The 20,956-nt window shown below is 39.7% G+C and overlaps 1 long non-coding RNA gene across 5 annotated transcripts in view; it reads left to right on the top strand.

Moving 5' to 3' along the window:
* LOC122795586 overlaps positions 1 to 20,956 on the top strand; it is a 106,931-nt gene that overhangs the window by 16,615 nt on the left and 69,360 nt on the right. For 3 of the 5 annotated variants that reach the window (XR_006363831.1, XR_006363832.1, XR_006363835.1), the window contains one exon: positions 9,688 to 9,808. This is a non-coding gene — a long non-coding RNA (uncharacterized LOC122795586). Of the gene's footprint in view, positions 1 to 9,687; positions 9,957 to 20,956 lie in introns of all 5 variants that reach the window. The other 2 variants (XR_006363834.1, XR_006363833.1) reach the window with 2 other exon arrangements.

Below are 20,956 nucleotides of genomic sequence, written 5' to 3'. Positions count from 1 at the left end.
ATCTCTATGGGGTCAGAGTGCGCGTGTGTGTGTGTGTGTGTGTGTGTGTGTGTGTGTGTGTGTGTGTGAGTGAGAGAGATACCGTTGGTCACTAGTTCTGCACATGCTTGGGTTTTACCTTTTAGGTTATGTACGTAGCTGTCAAAGTTCTTATGATTATCCTTGGCTGTACTTGCTAAGTTTCTCTCAAAGGAGCCCTTAGAGGATTTGACAAGTTGTCTTGCTTGCCTGTTGAGGCTGAGGGGAGGGTGCTTTTTCATTGTTGGGTCCTTGTCTTTGTTTTCTAGGGCAGCAACCTTTTGTGTTTATTGTAGAGTTTGTTGATGCTGGAAGTCTACCATGGCAGCTTGATTGTACGTGAGGCTCTGGCTTTTGTAATGTCTGGTACAGCCAAGTTTATACACTTATGCAAGTGATTGTTCAGGGCTTTAGTGTAAGCTTCGACACAGTTACCATTTTCAGCTTGGGGTGGGGCTTGGAGTGTATTTATACCTTCACCTAGGAAGGTATAGTTTGCCTCTGTGAAGTTTTTTAGTCTTATTTCACCCTTTGTGAGTTCTGGTGTTGGTGTCAGTTCAAAGGTGATTTGTGGTCAGTTTTAACTAATGAGTGTCCAACAGTTGCAGCAATGTACCTGTTTGACCAGTTGGTGAGGACCAGACCTAGAATGTTTGTTGTTCTTCTTGGGGCATGAACAGTTTGCTTCAGGGCATTTGAATTCACAAAGTCAAGGAACTTTTGTGCTAGCGAGTTTGGGCTAGAGTAGGTTTCCCAGTTGATGGTGGGAAAATTGAAATCCCCCATAACTGGTGTGTTTGGTAAAATTTGGATTATCTTCAGTTTGGTTAAGTAGGCTTCATGGATGTCATGACCCATGGAGGGGGATCTGTAACTGGCTAGGACTTGAATAGGGGTCTTATCCACCGTCACCTGCACCTGGAGTAACTCCATGAAGTTGTCCAGTCTAACTAGACAGGAGGTGAATTTATCTCTAGTGTCGATTGAAACACTGCCTCCTTTGTTTTTCACATGTTCATTTTGTGGTCTAAAGGTGCTGAAGGCATTGTAGCCTTTCCGGGCTGGGGTACTTTGAGAGGCCTTAAACCAAGTTTCTTTGACTGCACAGACATCTACATCTTCTAGTGATAAAAGTTCATCCAGGAAGTGTGTTTTTTTGTTAAGCTCCTAACATTTAGCAGCATGACCCTTATTTTGTTCTGATTGGTTGGTTTCACATTGGTAATGTTGTTTTCGAGACCTAGCCTAAAACAGGCACTATGGGGGAGGCAAGAGCCTTTGCCAGCAGCCAAAAGCCTAGGGGTGCCAAGTGCAAACTTTCACTGGCAAAGCAGAGAGGTTTTTTGACCATGGCTTCCCAGGCAGACAGGAACTGGATCCCCTTGGAATGACAACAAAAACTAAGCCAGTTATTGAAATCAATAATTTTTTGTTTATATTGTGTCATCATTCTAGGTGAGGATAGTATGCTGCGCAAGGCTAGGGACATACCTGGCTAGGACACAGTCAGAGAGCTGGACTATGTCTCTCTTCATATAGTTCAGTGAGGTACATCTCAGGTCATTCACAACAACATGAACTATGACAGAGTCATAACAGTACTTGCTGCTGAGAGACCTGAGTGCATGCTCAGTGGTGAATCCTGGCACCGCACAGGCAGCTGAGCATGACTTTCTTCTTGTCCATCCTGGTGAGTGGGACATCCAGGTGTCTCACTGTTGAGTCTCCAATGACAAGAAAATTGTTTTTTCAGTGTTACGCTTTACTGGCTTGGTGGGTGAGACACTGGTGTTGCTATGTGTCATGGGTTCTGTGGAGACTGTGTTAGCTGTAGCAGACTTGTGTTTTGGAGGTCTCTAGTGTTATGGTTAATTTTCTGAGAGAACCTCTGTATATGTGGATTTAGGTGTTTGATGTGTACTGTGTGTATGAGTAGTGGTTCTATGTGAATATGTAGTGGTGGGTGACAACCTTTTTCCCTGATGCTGTTTTGAATGAGAGAGAGAGCATGGATTCTAGATTCTTAGTGTAAATACATCTCTCGCACTCTGTACTAGATTGTGTTATTAGTAGAGAATTGTCTGTGTACATCATGCAGTTGCTACACTGCCTCAAGAGACCCAAGTCAACAAAGCTGACAGGAGAAACAAGGGTAATCCAACTGTCCATAATGCTAGGTTGAAGACTGTTGTCACTAGGGGTGGCTTTTCAGAAATGATTGCAGAGGAGCTCGACAAATGGATATTTCTGCCTGGATTTTAAGGGAAAATTTGTTGAATTTAACTGTCTGGCAGTGCTGTGCAATGCGTAAACAACCAAAACCTACTCAGATGCAGGGCCTAAATACCAGAAGCTAAAACTTGAAAAAAAAAACTCTAATAACAAAATTCAAAAGGACCAATGAGGATGCTTATTCCGAGCCCTAGACCAGCCTCCCTGCACCAGTCAGGTCCCAGTCAACACAGTTCTCTTAAAAAAGTGCAGATAGGCCCCTTAGAATCCAAGATGGCCTGGAAACATGCTCAGAACAAACAAACGCAAACAGTTCCAGAAGCAACAGGCTTAGATCTGGACTATATTACAGATACTAGCTACCCTAGTTTCAGTGGGAAACACTAAAGAATGTTTAAGACAGCAGAAAAATAGCAGTGAGACCCTGAAGAATGTTTAAAACAGCAGAAAATTGTGCAGGAAACCGCATACATGGGTTTATTGCCAAAATGAGCTGTCAGTTTAAATCTAAATCTGATTCAGATGTATGACTAGGTTACAGATCATGGCAGGGGGAACTAGTTAATGTGGTCTACATGGACTTTAGCAAGGCCTTTCAGTCTCGCACATGAAGCTAATAGTCTTGTCCCAGGCCCTGATCCTTCCAGTTTTACGAGGAAACTGGATCATTACATGATTCAGTGGCTGGACACATGGTTCAGTGGTTGGATACAAAGAGCTGTGATGAGAGGAACATTGTCTAGTCTTCTGTAGTGTTGCAGGGGTGTGACATGGTTCCAGCATTCTACAGCATGTCTGTCTGCAATGTATCTGAGGGAATAGAGAACAGGTTTTAACAGAAAGGTGCATCAGTGGTGAATTGGAAACTTGGAAAGGGTTTGGGGTAAAAAGTTAGCAAGTGAGATTCATAGTACTACACTTAAGTCACAGCACTCCATTTGTAAATGGTTAGTTGAGTGGTGTGAATTAATGGCAGCAGAGCAGAATTGTTTAGGAGTTATGATCACATGTGGATTGAGCCACTGGCAACAGTGTGAGAGGGCAGTGACATCAGCAAACAGAATGCTCAGCTGTATCCTCTGGGGATTTATTCCAGAAGCAAGAAGGTAATATTTCCTGACTTCAGAACCCTGGTCAGACCATACCTTCAGTCCTGCTTGCAGGTCTGGAGGTCATATAAGGAAATGGACATAAAAAGCTGGAGGGAATCAGTCAAGAAAACTACTAGAAAGTTCCATATGATGGAGGGGAAGGGAAAAGACCCGGTGCTAGAGGAGATAGAGCTCTTCTGCCTTGAGACTAGAGGAGACAGGGAAACATGAGATTGGTGCGGAAGATGATTTTAGGGAGATGTGAAGGGTTTGTCATGAGCAGGATGGACAGAGGGGGGAGAAGGGGGGTGCAAACAGCAGATTGTAATGACTATCCACTCCCTGAAGCTTCAAATGTAGTTTCTGTTTTTAAAGACAGTGTTGTAGAGCCAGGGAAAAGATGAGCGGCAGAGACAAAATCCCCAGAGACATGCAAGAGGAGGGCATAGGACAAGATATTAAAATAAGGATCTACTTCCAGGGTCTCTTCTTTTCAAACTATTTCACACTGGTACCTTCCTGCATCTTGCAGCCAAACTCCATAATAAACCACCCCCTACAACCACCACAACCTCTCCCAATTAACTCCCATACTTCAGACAGAAACCAAACTGCACTGTACCAAACATTCCTGTGTGCTATGTGCAGTGAAAGAGGGTATCCACCAGATCTATTAACTACATGTGCTAGCAGTGTTATTACTAATTGGAGATACATATATAAACCACTTTTGGGGTTTGATGAACCCTCTATTCTACAGGGTGACCAAAGAAGTAATACTTCAAAAGTTGATTCTATGGTATTGTACTATGGAAGTTTTAGTAAGTAAGTGTGAAACATTATAGTTAAGAAATGGGTTATGTTTCACTCAAACATAGATTTGATTACTACATTGGGTGAAATCCCACGATTTGTACAAAACAGAGCTCAACTTAAAATACTTCTTGGAACACCAAATCCTAAGATCTGGTCATAAAAAAGGCATTAATAAATGTGGGGCTTGCAAATATTGTCCTTACATTTTAGCCAAGCAACAAACGACTGTAGGTAACCCTCCACAATATATTTATTTGGATACAGGAGATTGTAACAGTAAGGTTTTAATATATATTACAATCTGTCAAGATTGTTGCTTCTTTTATGTGGGTATGACCGAGAGAGTCTTTCGAAAAGGGTATATGAACATTTATATGCTATCCAGTGGAAAAATAGTAGCAACACTTTGTTTAAGCACACATTAGTTTGTCCTAATTCAAAAAATTCCAGTTTGATACTATTGAATTAGTTAAATACAATGTTGGGGGGGAGGGGTTGGGAAAACCATATTGCTATGAGAGAGTTGTACGGACAATTGAGATTAAACACAGTGCCTCCCCCCTGGATTAAATGATCATGTTAATTTGGGTCTTATTCTATTATACTATTTCCAGACTTAATAAAGTAGGAATATGGTATTTTATTTTATTGTAGCTTTAAATAATTTGCATACTGATTAACCAGGTATAAGATGAACCTGTATTTAAAGCTTGCTGTTGGTTTGTATTTTATTCTGATGAAGTTCTGGATTTACCAGTATGAAAGCACTAAATAAACTTTGGATGTTGGTTGTTTCTGCCCGACATTATTTTCCAAGTGTCTGCAGTGTTCACATGTTGTTTCTGGTGTTTTTCTCATTTTTTTACATGCCTTCAGTTTTCCGCTGTTAACTTGGTTTATATGTTCAGAGGAAGTTTATTCTGCTGAAGGAAGGGTCCCCATAAATCAGTTCAGATAGTGCTGCTTGCTCTGAAGGGATAACTTAATTCAGAACCCCTCCTAATCTTGTCTGACAGCCTAGTCTAAATAAGATGTTTTTTCAGTACGTATTTCTCCATCTTTTCCCCTAATGTCAAGTGCCCCTCTCCACTCTCTCCAACAAAATGGAGAGGCAGTGTGGGCATTTGCAATAGCTCCTTTCTGCTGTGAGAGACCCCGCCCCCCCACTTTTGACCTTCCCTTAACCCTTGCCCTCTTACAAAATTCATTGTGGTCCTTGTGGATTTTCTACCACTCCCTCAGCCTCCACTGTGGGTGATATGTCTGTGCTTTCCCTCACTTTGTCTGCTTCAGCTGTGGCACCTTTGCCCCACAGAGGGCTGTATCCAGGCAAAAAGCAACCATACACCCCTCTCCCCGTGAAATAAGAGATGACCAGAGCTACTCAGTCCTCCTTCATCAGGCTCTCCTGAAGCCTGGTTTGCTACATTAGTGTGTGTTACCAACGTAATAAATAGGAACTCTCCTGTGTATCAATAAATTAGTTTCCCTAAACAAGATTTTAGGGAAGATCTTGAAAGATCTGGAAAAAGCTGTTAGTAAATCAACTGAGTGAATATTTTGAAGAGAAAATACTGGACAATTACTAACGTGGCTTCAGGAAAGGGCACTGTACAGCAACAGTTAGACATTCCTTCCTAGAGCAGGTGTGGCTCTAGCTTAGGATAAATCGGAGTCATACCTCTCAACCTCTTAGCACAAAAAACTTTAGACAAAAATAATGGGGGACAAAGCCTCAAAAATAGGAGCAATTTTTAATTATTTCTCTTCTAAACCTTGAATAAAAGGTCTTGGGTTACCATGCATTTTCTAAAGGATATGAAATATGAAACTCAAATGCCTGTCATTATTTAGTGACTTCCTTCTTCACTGATTTGCTTCAAAAATCCAGAAAATTACAAATTTTATGAGGAACAGAACAAAAATATGAGACAAAAATCTGGGCATTCTGTGAAAATCTATACAGTTGAGAAGTATGATCAGGGTTTGTAGGGCTTTACACAGACCTGTCAGTCATTTTAGATACATACAGAGAGTACAACATTGCCATCTGTTATTAAATATATAATTAAAGGTAAATGTGTAATGCACTATTCCATTTTGGGGCTCTAATTTATATAATTGTTTATTAGGAACACTGAAAAAATGCCTGAAGTCATTTTGTATCATTTATGCAGATGATATCAGTTTGTTAACTACAGATAAATCTGAGGAGTCTACAATTTCAATGTTACAGAAAGGTTTTGATTTTATTCAGACCTGGGTTGCTTCCCTTTAGGTAAAGCACAGGCTGTAGTTTTCTTTAAGGGACCACTATGGGTAAAAACTGAAAAAATATATATATTTTTACTTTGTTGTAAAATGTCAAATTTATCAGCGGCACAGTAATTACTTTTGTATTTTTTTCTCTGAATGCCTTCACAGTGGGGGGGCAGACATCCTGATGTCATCTGGTTTTCTTTGACAGCTACTTTTTTAGACATTAATGCACTGTGAGGGAAGAGGTGACTATATTAATTTGCCCTAGTCTCACCTGTTGGATTACAACTCCATTTAATTTAGAATGAAAGCATTGTTTAATACCGTGAAGTCTGAGAATCCTCAGTAAAAAAATTAGTGACTTTGAGTATTTGTTTCTGCTATGTACCTTACACAATCTAAGGAAGGTTCTAGCAGAAATATCTGAGATAACTTGGAATTTTAGGAGTTTTAGCCCACCTCTGTTTCCCTCATTCCCTGAGTCAACATAAGTATCTTATTTCCTGGCTTGCAAATGTGAGCTAATTAGTGAAGTTGCTGCCAGGGGGATATCAAACTCCTTTTTACCTTTGGAATACAAAATGCTCAATAGGTTTAGGGCTGCAGGGGAGGAAAAGAATGCAGCTGTAAGCAACAATGAGCAGTTTCGTGAATCTAGTAGGTATGGAAAAAAGCTGCCTTGTTAGGTGTGCTTTCCTTAGCAATAAATTCTGAAACATGATGGGAAGAATAATTTAAGAGTAAGGGAGACTGATTCTGAAAAAAGGTATCATGACATTTCATTCAATCCCATCATAGTCTGCACCAAGAAAGCTGACGAGGGTGTAGGTGCCTCAGAGAGGGGAAGAAACTGCTAAGGCATGTTTAATATATTGGTCTACAAGGATAAATTTGTAAGCAGGAAAACATACTCTGGGAAAATACAATGTTTTGTTTAGGGGCCAGGGCTTAGTTGACCGTTAAGACTGTAGTATATCAGAGTTTGGTTAGTTGTGACTGTTTGTTGAATAGTCTCATATCTCTTTACTGGGGTTACTAATAGAGTCATCTTTAAAGTCTGAAGTATTTATTGATAGGTTGTGTTTGCTTATGTGTAAGCTGGCATCATTCTGCATTTGTATAATCAAATTTCTGATGAGGGAAATTCCAAATAGATTCTTCTTATCTTTGCCGTGCAGTTTGTTTACACAAGCTGTTATGAAAAACATTATGAAAAATGAACTTTTTTGTGTCATGCTGTTTCATGACCTGTTGCAGATTTACCTATGTCCATACTCAATTTCATATGTTTGTGGTGAATTGAGTGTATCCTCATGACTTAACTGTACGGTCTGTGCTTCTTAGAAAATTTGTCATTTATATTGCACCTTTTAAAGCTACAGTAAGCAATTGTTAGAAATACTAGACATTCTCATTTTGTTTAAATGGGAAGTTTGTCATTATTCCAAGGCTAGATCAACAAAATCTCATATTTAGATGTATTTTCTATGCTTAGGAACCATGTTAACTTTTAAGGGTAATTAGTTTTTTTAACTTCAATAGTAAATCTTTTGATGACTTGCATAAAATGTGTGCATGACATATATTTTAATCATGAACTCGGCTACTTGAAAATAGGCTAGTTCAAATGTTGACTAGAATAAGTAAAGTAAAAGTTAAAATGTATCTCATCTTATGACAGAGTAGTACTGAATGTAGCAACTGTAAATCTTGGCCACTTAAGGAGCTTTTTGAAATATTGTATCTGAAATATAATGCAACTTCCTTTAGGATTGATCTCTAGGAATCTGCATATGGGGGTTATGTAAATATTTTTTGTAATATGAAAAAGAAAACCTATCTGTAACTACAGCCTATGATTGGTGTTACTTGCCTTATGTTTTGTGTGTGTCTGTCTCTCTCTCCTCTCTCCTTTCCTCTGTGGAACTGAATCTTATTTTCTACTTGCAAAACAAATGGTTGGTGTGTGTTATGTGTGTGTGTGTGAGGGGGGGGGCACTGAATCTTATTTTCTACTTGCAAAACAAATGGTTGGTGTGTGTTGTGTGTGTGGGGGGGGGGGCAGTCTGGCATTCATGTAGACGAACACAGTCATTTTTATGGTAACCACTTGAAATTAAATGTCGGAACTGCTAGAATTAGTCCCGAAACGCAGAGACTGAATGGCTGAAAGATTGGACTTGCATATACTAAGTCTGAGATGCCATTTCTCTGAATATTCCCTTTTCCCTGAGGTATGATGATCTGTGAGTTGGTATATATAAGTTTGGGGGTGCAGGAGGGTCGATCCCCTACAAAAAGAAGTTTTAAGGAGATGAAGATTTTATTTTGAGATTTGTTCTTCTCTGGGTGTTTTCTCTCGCTGATTTGGCTTGTCACCATTTTGAGTGATATGATTTGGCTTCCTATTGAAATATTATACTTCCACTGCTTTATTACAAAGATTGCTTCCCTGTGTCACTCAGTTGTCTAATCAGTGACTCTTTGTTTTCACCCACAGTCGGTTAGTGGAGTTGCATTCCCCAAAATGTACAGTAGGGGAATCTGACTGCTTATCACACCCATCAGTGGAAAGAAATGCAATGAAAAAATGTCATCTTGTCAGGCTTGAGGGATGTTTGGGAGTACATAACATTGCTGTTAAGGCTTCTGTTTGTTTGTTTTTTTTTGTTTCGTTTTTTAATGGATCACAGGGTGTCCCGAAAAACACCATCCAATAGTTAACATTATCTAGAAGCAGTTTGAATATTTTTGAATATTTTTTCTTAATCCTCTCTGTAATAAAAGAAAGCATTTAATATGGTTTATGCCTTTTGGTGATTCTCCTTGCATTCCATTTTGCATCTAATGTTTATTCCATTGTGTTTGCAATCGGAGCTGAAGTTAAAGATCTGTGGTGCAACGTAATATAGCAACATATAGTGCACCTTCACTGCATCATTCTACAAGTGTAGACAGTTCTGAGTTGTATTTTCTGAAGTTTTTAAATACGTAGCTGAACACAAGGGAGTTTTGTCAGATACAATACTGTATTGCATTTTTATGCTGTAAGGTACTGGATCTGAAACTGCTTGATTTCTTGTTGTCTGTTCCTTCTTCATGGGTTTATTTCACTACATTCTCTTTTTTTTTTTAATGTGTCTACCCTTGTTAAAATGGTTGCCCCTTTTTATGGTAGTTTGCTAGGTCGCAAGGGCTTCTAGTGTTGAGAAAGCATGAGGCATTAATAAGTAGCAGTGTTTTAATGCACTGTTTTTATGTTGCTTTACAGGGGACTTACCATAAGGATGTAAGCCTATAAATGGATCATTGACTGACAGCTGCTGCTTAAGAAAAGAGAAATCGAGTTGCTGTTACTTGAACATCTGAAGATGAATTCATCTATGTCTGTGGTACCACATGACCTCTGTATTCCACAGCCTTTCTCCTAGTAATCTGAAAGCTCAAGGAACTGTAAATTCAAGTGTCTAAATATGTGAATGTAGTTGAACTGTACTAGATTTCCACCCTAGATCATGCAATGTCCAGAATTCTCTATGTGTTAGTATGAGACATTGGTAGAGTAATATGGCAACATTTTTTTCAATTAGCTTTTATTTCTCAATGTTGTAAACTGGGTACCTGTGTGCCTGCTTATAGCATTGTACAAGTTTGTAAGAAATGGTTACTGCAGTTAGTTCTTGTGCTATTTGTATCGCTATATGCTAAGGCTGGATATATTTTTCATGCTAATACTGTACTCGCTGTTTATCTCACTGAATTTTCTATAAATAAAGTCTTCGGTGGATAAACTGTTTAACAATCTCAGCAATTTTAGGCATGGCAAATCCTGTCATGTTTCGCAATATTACAGCTGGTTTAACATGTCAGGTGTCCTGTAAGAAATACATGTAATTGTTTACTTTACTGCTTTATGTACTTATTTTTAACTAGTTATTTTATGCTTTTCCAGTAAATGGACTGGATTTGGCATGTGTACCGAGCAAACAAAACAAATTCTCTTTGTAACTGTAAGGGGAAAAAAATGGTAGGATGCACTTGTGTGTAAATCTCCTCTCTACATCCTTTCTGCCAAATTTCTTGCCATTGATTCTGATAGTTGATCCTTTTGCACTGGGTAATTCTTGTTTTTTTTTTTTTTTCCAATGTTTATGGTTTGACAACATTTCTTGTCTTCCTGCCTTCCTTTTAGAGGTGAAAGCTTTCTTCCTGTACATGCCATGTCATCATGTATTGGAGCTGAAGGTCAGACCTAGAACCTGTCCTTTAGTTTGTTTATGCCACTTACACATGCTCACTATAGGAGCATTCACACACACTTGATGCCTATGGAGATGAAATCTTTCATGTGTTCCTGCAGATACCAGCTGGATCATGAGCCAGATCTGCACCAGCACTGCCTCCATTGCTTGGGTAGAGAGCAGCTTCAGGCATAAGTGCCAACAGGTTAGTTCAGCCAGCTGTGGGCAGAGGGGTAGAACCTTCAGGTTGTTAAGCTGTGTGAAATCGTTCTTTATACATGGAAGAGCAGAACAGTGGCCTCACACATAGGTTCATAGGTTCATACTAGGCTATCTGCCCGAGGGCATTTATAAGCCTAGCCCATAGTTTTGTGGCTTACGCCACCCCTTTAGTTTGGAAAAACTATGCCCATTATTTTGCTGTGCCTCTGTCGAGCAGTGACACTGAGGTAACCCCTGGGGTGTATCTGCGATCTCCCATCCATTGGTCAAGATTCCTCTTGAACAAGGCCAGCAAGGTGCTCTGCCTCACATAAACCGGGATTTTGTTCCACAGCATAGGGAGTCTTTGGGTGATGAATCTATCCCTCCAGCATGTCCTATTAATAACTGTGTCGAGGTTTAAGTCTCCCGCTCTTGTGGCTCTGAGGGATCTAGATTTTTTGAGATGAAGCATGTTCATCAAATCTGGGTTTGACATACCCATGAAGATATCATACGATCACAGGAGATTAGTAGGCTAATGGCCCTGGGGTCCTTACAAGCCTAGCCAAGAGTTTATCCCCAAAAACAAAACCTCAATCAGCACCTGTCACCCCTGTCAATGAAGAACACAGGTGGAACCCCTGGGACATATTTGTGGTTTCCCATCCACTCATCAAGGTTGCACTTGAAGAGGGTCAGAGACATACTTTGTTTGAGGTGTATGGGGAGTCTGTTCCAGAGACGGTAAAGCCTCTGGGAAACAGACCTGTCAATCCAGCAGGTTTTGTTCAGACACATATTAGATTTAGACCTTTTGAGCGGGTAATGCGTGAAGAGTTAGACTTGAGGATATGGAGCATCTCTAGTAGAGCAGGGTCTGAGACCGCTTTGTAGGCAAGACACAGATCACCTCTGAGCAATGTGTACGATACCGAGTAGAGTGATAATGATTTGAGCCTGTCTACAATAGGACAGGTGTTGGAGGCCATGGATTCTCTTTGTAAGGTATTGCTGTGGCCTTTCCAGTTGGTGCAGGTGTTTGGAGAGCTACATACCAAATGGGGAGTTGTACTCCATTATTGGCCTAATGAGGGAGGACTATAAAAAGGTAATAACCTCTTTTTTTCTGGATGCAATCCCTTATGAGATGAACCAAGTAAAAGGCTTTTCTGACCACTGCCGCCACATGGTGGTCAAATGTGAGATTGTTAACCTGTGTACTCAGGTCTCTCAGCACAGGTTGTGTGCTTAGTGGTTTGCCGTTGATGTGGTAATCTGTAGTGGCCATGTTTTTGCTGAATGGTATGATAATTTTTTGCATTTAACTTAAGGCCATGACTTTGGCACCAGTCATTTGTTACTGTGAGACCGTTTTGTAGTATGTTAACATCATTTGGGGAGTCAGTGACAGCACCCAACTTACAGTCGTCCAAAGACTTGGTCAGCCACAGGCCTTTTGTCTTTGCCTGGACCTCTGAGAAGTAGATACCAAATACGTGTCCCAGGACAGATCCCTGGGGTACACCACTCGTGACAGGTCTGCTGCTGGAGGTGGAGGCACCTGTTTTGACCTTGTGGGTCCTATCTGTGAGTCAGTTGTTCACCCACCTGATGAGATAGGGACTTAAGCCAAGTTGTGTCAGATTTTCGATGATACCCTAGTGGGGGATTGTGTCAAAGGCTTTAGCGAAGTCAAGGTAAGCTGTATGTACTGACTTTCCCTCATCCAGTACCTTGGTGAAAGTCTCAAAGTCAACCAGGTTCAACAGGCAAGATCTGCCCTTGACGAATCCAAATTGGGTGGGGTCAAGTGCTTGGAGATTGCTTATGCCCTTGTTTTTGAGGTCCATAATAATATGCTCCATCCATGGCCTTACAGATCAAACTTGTCAAGCTAATGGGGTGATAGTTTCTAGGGTCAGTAGCGGGACCACCTTTGTGCAAAGGGATGACAATGACAGTTCTCCATTCTGCTGGAATGAAGCCTGTACTTAGGCTATGGTTGAAGAGGGTGCTCAATGGCAAGGCTAGCTCTTGCTGGAGATAGTATCCCAGACTGCATTCTGTACCATCAGGTCCCATGGAAGCTGTGTTCTTTGCCTTGGATAGGGCCTTTAACACTTGATCTACAGAGATGTGAGGTGCGGGACAAGTATCAGGGATGTCGAAAGGGCCTTTGCGGACACAGGGGGTGAGGTTTGCGCTGAACCTATCTGCTAGTAGTTTGGCTACATCAGCAAGATCCATGTAAGTGGTACCATTAAGAACTAATTCAGTATAAACCTGGGCTTTACCATGGAGGTTCCTGACATAACTGAAAAAGGCATATCAGAGCAGTGTGCGAAGTTAAGGGAGTTGAAGGCCAGACATTTTGGTAACCTCCCTTCCTTCAAAGTATGCTAATGAAAGGGCTTTGTGAACATCATGTCCCCTCTTTTGGAGAAGCTTACGAAGTTTGTGTGTCTGTGTGTGTGTGATATATATAATATAAATATATATATATATATATATATATATATATATATATATATATATATATATATATAAGCTTGTAACTTCTTTACCTTCCCCGGAGCAACAACCTTGCCAGTAATGCTGTTAAAAAGTATATGGAGCCCTGGGGAAATGCAGCCTTTCTTTAAGGTTGCTGTCATTAAAGCTTAGAAGTGTTGCCATTCTGCTTTTAAGGATGCTGCTGGTTTCCATAATCCCTGATCTGAGTAGACAGGGTTCTTTATCGTAGGATGGATTCTCTAGTAATCACTGAGACCACAGCATTTTGCACCTTACTGCCTGATAAGAGTTAAGTCAAATTATGTGAGAGCTTTAACTTTTAAAGTATTTTACAAATTAAAACTGCTACAGAGGAAAATGAAACGTAATACCTGAAAAATGAGAATATTGAAACAGTATTGTTGACATTAAGACATTGCAAAGTTTCTGTTATTTATTTAACATTTGTTGACCGGGTTGGTCCAGCTGAGCAAAAGCCCTTTCTTCAGTGGAGACTCTGGGAGAAAAGCTCCACAAATACATAGACATTGCAATGCATAACTACAAAAGACATAAACATATAGATATATACAACAAGAATGACAATTTGAGGAAACTGTAGAGATGATATATGAGATTGTTAATAGATTCTAAGAATCAGACATGTACAGGCTATTACAGTACAGAGTGAATGTTACACAAATAGAAAAAAAAATGACATTCTTTATCTTCAGTTCACCTGCAAAGAAGCAGTAGGAAAGAAAACATTAGGTACAATTTTATGTATTTATGTGTGTAGTAAAATGAAGGTACAAGGTAGAGTAAGATAGAAGAAGTAGGAGTAATACAGTGAGTTTAGGTGGGGGAGAAAGGAAGTAGGGTGATATTTGTGAGGGAGGGGGAGGGAGACAGGTTAGGTGGAGAGAAGTAAGATCAATCTGGGGGAATGACTACCCTGACATAGTTTTATATTGCTTAGATGGTTTTTTAATGCATTTCTGAACTGATATTTGGACTTAATGATTCGAATGTTAAGTGGAAGTTTATTCCAGTTTTCAGCTGGTGAATAGCTGTAGAGATTCTTGCCAAAGTTGATCTTTGGCTTGTATATATTAAGGAGATGTTGTTCAGAGCTTCTAAGTGTTCTAGGTGGGGAGTAGTAGGAGATAATAGAGGTAATGCTGGGACAGAAAGACGGCTGATGCAGTATAGAGTGAACTGTCTGAAGCTAACAGCGAAGAAGGTTATGGGGAAGCTCTAACCAGTTTAGTTTCCTGAGAGCCAAGCAGTGATGAGAAAAGTATGGGAGTTCGGCAGCAAATTTAGCAATCTTGTTGTAGGTGGTTTCTAGTTTAGAGATGAGTGTAGTTTGTAAGTTGGTTGAGTATTTGAGAGCCATAGAGAAGGGTTGGTAGTAGACAGGTGTGAGAGCAGTCTTGGCATTACTAGACAAAATGTTTTTGTTCCTGTAGAGCAGTCCTAGTTTTTGGTGTTTTTTTTTTTTTCATATTACTGAGTACATGTTGGTCAAATTTTAGCTGGTCATCAATAATGATGCCAACTAGTTTGGTGTGAGTATCAACCGTGATAGGTATGTTATTGTGGGAAGAGATAGAGAAAGAGGGTTTTAGATGATACACTGTTTTGGGGACAAAAAGCAAGAGTTTAGTCTTCTTAGGGTTTAAGATTAGTTGGTATTGTTTGAGCCATTTTTCAGTAAACAAAAGAATTCTGAGTTGTAGTATGTAGATCGGAGAGGGTATCAGCTATGGTGATGACTGTGAAGTCATCAGTATACTGTACCAGATAAGACTGAGGAGTGGAGGTAGAAAATTTATTAGTCAAAATTCTAAGTAGTAGTGGGTCTAGTATTGAGCCTTGAGGATCTCCCATGTTTATAGGGTGGTTCTGGGGAGATAGCAGAAAGCCATTTTACAGATTGGAAGCGATTGCTAAGGTAGCTAGAGAACCAAGAGATTGTAAAGGTAGATAGGTTGAGTTCAGAGAGGAGAGGGTGAGAGATGGTGTCAAAAGCTTTTGAGAGGTCAAGAAAGAGGCAGGAGACTAGTTTGCTCTGGTCTCTGGCTTGAGAGATGGTGTTGATAAAGGAGATGAGGGCAGTAGAGGTACTGTGACTAGGGCGAAATCCATGCTGGGTTGGAGTGATTAGGTTTTCTTGTGTGAGGTATTGTAAAACTTGTTTATGAACACATTTTTCCAGGATCTCTGAGAGGGGTGATAGAATTGCAGTAGGCCTAAAGGTAGATATTTCAGTGGAACTGCCACCTTTATGGATGGTTAGGATGAAGAATTTTTTCCATATTGCTGGGACTTTAGCCTCAGTGATAGTTTGGTTAACGAGAATAGAGATGGGTAGGGCTATGGAGTTGGCTACTTTCTTGAGAAAGAGTGGAGGAAGATCACCTGCTGAGGAGGAGCATGGCTTAAGTTTAAGAAGTAGGAATTTAATGTAGTTGGTAGATACAGTTTTCAGGATGAAGGCTGGGGAGGTGTTGGAGGTTTTTGTGGGTTGGTGGATGAAGTAGAACAACAACTGGAGATAGGATGGTTGGTTAGTTTACTGATGGAGTCTATAAAATAGGAGTTAAAATTAGTAGCAGTTTGGAGAGGAGTATTTTTAGAGCTAGGTTGGGGAGAGGAGGGGTTTCCAGGATGACAGATATGGTGAATTGTATGCCAGAATTTCTTTGGGATGCTTAGGTGTGTGTCAGGAGAGTTGGGTGTAGTAGTTTCTCTTATCATTGGTAACAGCCTTTTTAGTAAGGTCATGTAGGTGTCTATACTGTTGGAGATGGGAGGGGAGTTTGGTTTTAGTTCATAGCTTCCAGGATTTATCCTTCTGAGACATTAGGGTATGAGTGGTGTTTGTGAGCCAAGAGGATACAACTAATTTTATTCTAATATTGTGTATGGGGAGTGGGGAGTTAAGTATGTAAAGGAATATTTTGTTAAATTCCAATACTGCATCATCAAGGGGTAAGTGTCTTAAGGAATGACCAGTTGATGACTGAGAGCTGGCTGTATAGTTTGTCTGAGTCAAAGTTGTTTAGTTTTCGACATGCTTTGATCTTGTGAGGTTTATACATGTGAGGAGAAAAACTGAAGACTTTAATAGGGCAGTGATCACTAAAGGTATCTGGTAGGGTTTCAGGTAAATGATACTTATGGGGTTGTGTTACTAGGATCTAGTCAAGAAGAGATGAATGATTAGTGGATTTAGAGGTATAAGTAAGTGTGAATATTAGTTGTGTAAAACCATGTAAATTAATAGAGGCAGAGTTTGTTACTGTAAAAGTAATTCAGAAAGAAAGGAATTTGGTTACTAAATCAGACAGTTATTACCCCAGTTAGTCAAGTTTCATCTTAAATGGAATGTAGTAAATAAGAAATAGAAATACAGAGAATAAAGAAAAACTGGCTTTGGACAAGTTGTTCAAGAGGATGTCATTTACTACATTGGGGCTTAAGTCTGTTGATTATTTTAGTCAATTTTTCAGATTCCAGTCCTTCTCTAGTGGACCAACCAATGGAAGTTTTGTCTTCACTTTTTATAGCCTAACCTCGTCAGAAAATTTCTCTGACCCCACTGTAATTTTGTACTAATACTGTGCTTAGTGCAGCAGTAGAGGACGAGGTGTCTCTGGCGTTCTCCTTTCACAGATGAAGTCAGGTAGGCCATTTTGGATGTTTTATTCCCTAGAAAGGTTCTGTTTGAACAGCTTCTCGGGACTTGCTTGAGGAGCCTCTGAGCTAGTGGGGTTTGACTTTATTGGATTGAATATGTCCATAAAGACTTCAACAAAAAAGAAAAAGTAAAAAGTCATGGACATTCAAAAGCTATATAGCTGAAACATTTGATGCCCTTAAGGGGACATTTGCATATATCCCATGGGCCTCTGTTACCGGAGGTTTAAGTTGTCATCATACAATGAAAACTCTAGCTTATAGTTTTTATCTTATAAGGTTACGGACATAGCCTCACAGGCTAAGGACAATCACAAGGCCTTCTTCAGCTATCTTAGCCTCCATAGTTGGCCTTGCTGGACTTAATTAGACCTTTTAGTCTCTTGTTTAGTTGTACAAGAGAGCCCTTATCTTTAAGGGAGTTGCTCTTCCTGATTTTGACCATGATATTTTTTTCTTTTATTATATATCCTGTTTAGGTGAGGATTTCAGCTGTGGGATTTGTTTTTAGTATTTGTTTTGGGTTTATTTCTGGTAAGTACAGCAGCTCTATGCAGAAGTTCACACATTTGTATAGGGACTCTTTGAATAATTTTCCATAGGTAGCTGTGGTCTTTAGGTTATGGAGAGCTTTGAATTTTGACAAACTGTTACTTAGTAAGATGTAGTTTGCCTTAGAATAGTTCCTAACTGTTACTGGTTTAGCTGGGTTAATGTTTACTTCAAAGGAGACAGCATTGTGTTCTGACCTCACTAGTGAAGATGTGATGGGGGAGGGGGGTGCAATGTTCAACCATCTTGGTATGCTGGTGAGAGTCAGATCTAGAAAGTTTGAGCCTCTGGTTGGCTGGAGCATATAATGACTGTTCCAGAATGTTTGTATTAATAAAGTCCAGGAAGTGTTGTGCCTATGAGTTTAAGACAGTGTGAGTTTCTCGCTGTATAGTGGGGGTAGCTGAAGTCAACCATTAAGACGGTATTTGATTGGATGGTGAGCACATTTAGTAGGTTTAGGTATGAGTAGTGAGACTAGAAGCATAGATGGTAACCTGTAGCTAGCCATGATATGGTGAGTGACCTTATCTGTGATGACTTGCACGTGAATGAGCTCCATTGTATCCTCCTCTTTAACCAATCTGGAGGTTGCTAACGTAGATTGAGACATTGCCACCTTTGGCCCCAGTCTGTGCTGCTGTTGTAAATGTATGGAAGGCACTGTAACCTTGTACTGCCAGAGTACTTTCTATGGCTTTAAACCAAGTTTTTGTCATAAACCAGATGTCTACATTCTTCAGAGTGCAGTGGGCTTTAAGGATAGAGTTTTGTTTAGGCTCATAGCATTGAGCAATAACACTGTAAGGTTGCCTGGAGACATTTCACTATTTTGGTAGTTTTGCCTGTTCAATTTTGCCTAAAAAGTGCTGTAACAGGGTGGATAAAAGTTTTAACCAGTATTTGAAAGTCTAGGGGAGACATGCGTAGCCCATCCTTGGCAAAAGCAGTGTGGTTTGACCATGCCCTATCATGCAGACAAATATTAGATCCCCCTGAAGTGACACCAGTAACTAAGACAATTATTAATCATTCATTCTATATCCGTACTATGGCATCATTCTTTGTAAAGGCAGAATGCTGCTCAGTGCAAGGCTCATACCTGTCTGTGATGTACATTCAAAGATATCCATCATGGCTGTCTTAAACAGTCTCGGAACATTTACACAGACAAGGACTACGATCAAATCATATTAGTACCAGGGATGCAGTGACTTGAGTGCATCTATGATATTTATTTATTTATTGATTTTTTATTTTACATTTGTTGATCGGGCTAGTCTAATTGGATATATGTCCATTTTCAGTAGAGGCCCGGGGAGAAAAGCTCCAAGACAAATAGAGAGAGATAATGTTTAAGGTTACAATAAAGTTAACATTGAAGTATACTAAAATACATTTTACAACACAATGGTTAAAACTATTTACAAAATGTAGAACACGATATTCACATAAAGTCTATCATAACAGTTTCCGGTTAACAGTTCTGCTTACATATGCAATAAATAATAAACTCAGTTAGGGAGAATAGAGTGAATAACAGAGGTGATAGGTTAGTCAGGGTTGCTGCAAGGGCATAACCAGTTTGTTCTGAGGAGTATTTTCATTTTTTGTTTGAAGAGGGGTAGGGAAGGAAGAGAAGTCAGTTCAGTAGGTAGAAGGTTCCAGTTTTTCCCAGTAATGTTTGAAAACGGAGAATCACCTGCCATGTTGTTCGACTTACTTATGCTAACAGTTTATTTGATGATCGTAAGTTAGTAAGATTTTTATAGGGGGTTAAGAGGTTTGAGAGTATTGCTGGGGTGGTTGAGGATCTTATGTGCAATGGTAAGTTGGCTAAATTGAAGCTGATTTTGTAGTTCAAGCCATCCTAGTTGTTTTAGATTCTCACAGTGATGGGTTCTGAAGGGATTACCAGTAGCAAATCTGGCAATGTTGTTATAGGAGGTAGCTAGTTTGAGAAGATTATTTTTTGACAGATTAGTATAGATTGGTGAGGCATAAAGGAGTGTTGAGATTAGATGTGAGTGGGCAATAGTAGTTCTTGCTATAGGAGAAAGGAAGGATTCGACTCTATATAGGGAGCCTATTTTTCTGTTAACTGTTTTTATAGTGTTATTAATATGGGAGTCGAAGTTACGGTTGTTGCCTATAGTAATTCCTAGGAGCTTGGTGGTAGCATCAGGGGATATGAGGGTACCATTATTAGAAGTAACAGAGAAATCTATAGGTGTAGACTTACGGGTAGGGGTAAAGAGCAGGAGCTTAGTTTTTTTAGGATTCAGGAGAGGCAGCATTTTAAGAACCATGACTTCACTATGTTAAACATTTTCTGAGTTAGGGATTGTAGTTCAGATGAAGATTTAGCTGTGCAGATTATTGTTAAATCATCTGCGTATTGTATACAGGTTGCATGAGGAGTAGCTTTGCAGAGATCATTAATAAAAATAGAGAGTAATAGAGGACCTAGAATGGAGCCCTGGGGGACACCTAGTGTAACTGGCAGGTGGAATGATAGATTATTTTCCCACATAACAGCTTTCTGCCTGTCGCTCAGATAAGAGCTGAACCATTGTACAGCTAGAGTGTCAAGAGAAAGTGATTTGAGAATATTTATAAGCAATGTGTGGATTACCATATCAAAAGCTTTTGAAAGATCAATAAAAAGAGCTGAAGAGAGAGCATTTTGTGAAAAACACATTAAAATTTTGTAAGAAGCACGTAGAGTGATTTTGATGCATTAAAATAATCGGAAAACAAGGATAAAATGACACAAAAAAATTAATTTCAGGGTAGGGTTTTGCTTTTAATGTGTTGAACTGCATCGTTATTTCTAGGTTTATAGATTAGTACTAGGTTAACTGCCTTTGTGAGCAATTTTAAGCTTAGTCAATTGCCTCATGTAAGAATCAAACCTTGCGTGCCTGTAAGTTAAACATATTGATCATTATGCCAACGTCCCACTCCTAAAAAATGTTTGTTTTCTATTTTAGTTTCATGGTTTCATAAGGTTATAGCTAATTGCTGGGCCAGCTTTCCTAATAGGACATTCGAAACTTAGCCAATTTCCTTTTCCAAAGGTGAGAATCAAACCCTGTATTTTGTGTCTGTGAGTCAAACACCTTAACCATTATACCAAACCACAATCTTTGGTGACATGCCATAGAAGAATTTGGCTGTGATTTGGTCTGTGCTTGTGGGAGGGAGTGCTTCAAGTGCTTCCTTCAAAAGTGTTCCATTATAAGCATCTGTCCTGTGGCCACTTGGGACCCGATTCCAAAAGACCTTCTCTTGCTGTAAGAAATTTACTCCAGTGAAAGCTTGCCCCATTTTCAAAGGACTTGC

This window comes from Protopterus annectens, chromosome 2.part2, assembly GCF_019279795.1.
Source record: "Protopterus annectens isolate FY-2018-M chromosome 2.part2, PAN1.0, whole genome shotgun sequence".
NCBI lineage: Eukaryota > Metazoa > Chordata > Ceratodontiformes > Protopteridae > Protopterus > Protopterus annectens.
The sequence above is the reverse complement of the archived record's forward strand: the minus strand, read 5'-3'. Positions and strand labels throughout refer to the sequence as shown.